The following is a 2,231-nucleotide window of genomic DNA, read 5'->3' as shown; positions in this document are numbered from 1 at the left end:
GGCGCTACTAGCGCAACTCTTATGCGACTGGCAAGAAATCTGAGTGGAGAACATCTTTCACATATAGAAACACGTCCACCAATCCGTTCGTGTCGCACGACATCTTCTTGGTGCGATTTTTTTCCATCAGTGTACATGCGGTATGTAAATAACATACAGTTTCCAAAGTAGGCAGACGTTTAAAAGAAGTGAGATGCTTTTTGGTAAACATTCATGTTATCTTGAATCACTTGTACATAGCCCAGCTGTAGACTGTTTACTGAAATAAAAACTAAAATTTAAAACACTACATTTAGCCTCTCAGCTTCCCCGTGACATGAGTCAGCTAATCTTACTATTTTTATGTTAATCGATCCCATGAAATCTGGGAAACAATGAAGCAATTGTTATAAAACTTCAGAAGCAAATGTATGTTTCTACGATGCCACGAGCGCTGCAAGTAAATGGTCCGCGCGCAGCAGAGAGGCCGGACTCGTGTGTCTGGTGGCAATCTTGGCGTCTACATGTGCCGGGTTGGCTAGGCCGGCAGTCTCTGCTTCTGCCTATGTTAAAGTCAGCCATCGCTTAAAGTCGGCTTATCGCTAGGAGCTCCGCCCTCTCGCCTGCTACACGTGGGTTCAACGCATGCGGCTGTCAGCAGTTAGTTTGACATACCGCACTGCATATAGAAGGTTTTTGGGCTCTCAGAACGCTAGGAGAGAGTATAATATGATGTGAAAAACTTCCCTTGGGAGTGGCAGCTCGTAGCTAGAGTCAGGGGGTGCCGCTGCTCCAGAAATGTTTTTAGTTTTGTTTCAAAATTGTGTCCAAGGAAACAAACACGTATGAAAAGAAAATTTATTCAGAGTACTGATAAAATCCTAAGAGAACGAAGTTAAAAGTTTTTTACTTATTTTAACCTGAATTTTTAAGGTTCAAGCTTGGCGTATTCATTTAGAAAGGAAATCCTTTCTTCTCGTTTTAATTTGTGCAAGAAAATCAACAATTTACTTATTGATCTCTGGATAAGATCTGGGGAAATTTTTCTCCATTGAAAGCATTGCAAGCGCAATTAGTCTTTCCAAATTCATAGCTCTTTGCCGAAAAGTTTTTATGCATTCCAATGTTGAAAAGCAGCGATCTGCCTCTGATGTAGTTATGGGATCCGTCAAGAGAATTTTTATGTTTCGTAATTTCACTTAGACCATTGTCTACATTTTTTTCCAACATATATTTCAGCAGCTCAGTTAATTTGCAATATTCACGAATATCAGACCTATAATATAATTTTAGTTTAGTTCCAAGCTTTCCTTTCTTAACCGTGGGATGTACTTGAGTGGTAAGTACTGTCTGTCGTGTAGGATGTTCATTCTTAAAAGTAGTGAAGGATTTCTTGTTGAATTTAGCGCATAATAAGTGTTTCGTGGAAAAATATCTGTCCGTTATATCGACACTTATACACCCACACATTTCCTTAGCTTCTGCCATGAGTGTCTTTGAAGGATTTGAGTGTCTTAATTCCAAAATAGCAGTTTTGAATATTTTTAATATAATCATTAACTTTAAACACACTAATTTCTCGATATTGTATTTGCTTATAGATTATTTCAAAATTAGGCATAATCTTATGAAATAGCTCTAACCAAAACTTGAAATTATCTTCACTCAAGTATTTGAAAATTCCTGTGGCTTCTGCAATGGTTTGATCTGCTATTGATATTGACTGAATTCCAGTACGGCTGTTTTTTAAACGTTGCAAATTTCCATGAACCCTGTTTGTGATCCATATGTTGAAGTGCCATCCTGTAGAGGACTGCTGGGGAATTCTGTGGTCCATATGCTTCTTGAGAATGAACACGTGTGGTGTTCTTAAAAAAGAATACTGTAATAGCCAGAATATTACAGAAAAATATTCTTGCGTTTCGTGTAACATTTGCTGCATTTCACATTATTAAATTCTGTCGATGTGTGTAACAGTGAACGAAACATTCATTACTACAAACTGTTGGATTTTGCTTTAACTCCACTTGTATGCCTTTTATGATATTTGCACCATCACTTTTCGTCCATTTCCTTGAAGGATTATGTCGTATTATTCTAAAGTACATTTTGATATGTCATCTAAATCTGTGAAAACTTAAGTACAGATACAGAATTTATTTTTCGGTGATGTAAGAACTTTTCTGTAAAATAAAAGAACCAAAAAATAAATGAAATAGATCTTCTGGAAGTAGGATCATAGTCCAGTGCCG

At 37.2% G+C, this 2,231-nt stretch overlaps 1 pseudogene; it reads right to left on the bottom strand.

Annotated features, from left to right (window-relative positions):
- Positions 1-986: 986 nt before the first annotated feature.
- On the bottom strand, positions 987-1,816 carry LOC126470958 (uncharacterized; annotated as a pseudogene).
- Between the last annotated feature and the right edge of the window lie 415 nt (positions 1,817-2,231).

The sequence above is a fragment of the Schistocerca serialis genome, chromosome 3 (genome assembly GCF_023864345.2).
Source record: "Schistocerca serialis cubense isolate TAMUIC-IGC-003099 chromosome 3, iqSchSeri2.2, whole genome shotgun sequence".
Taxonomy (NCBI): domain Eukaryota; kingdom Metazoa; phylum Arthropoda; class Insecta; order Orthoptera; family Acrididae; genus Schistocerca; species Schistocerca serialis.
Note: the sequence above shows the minus strand (reverse complement) of the source record. Positions and strands in the feature narration are given on the sequence as shown.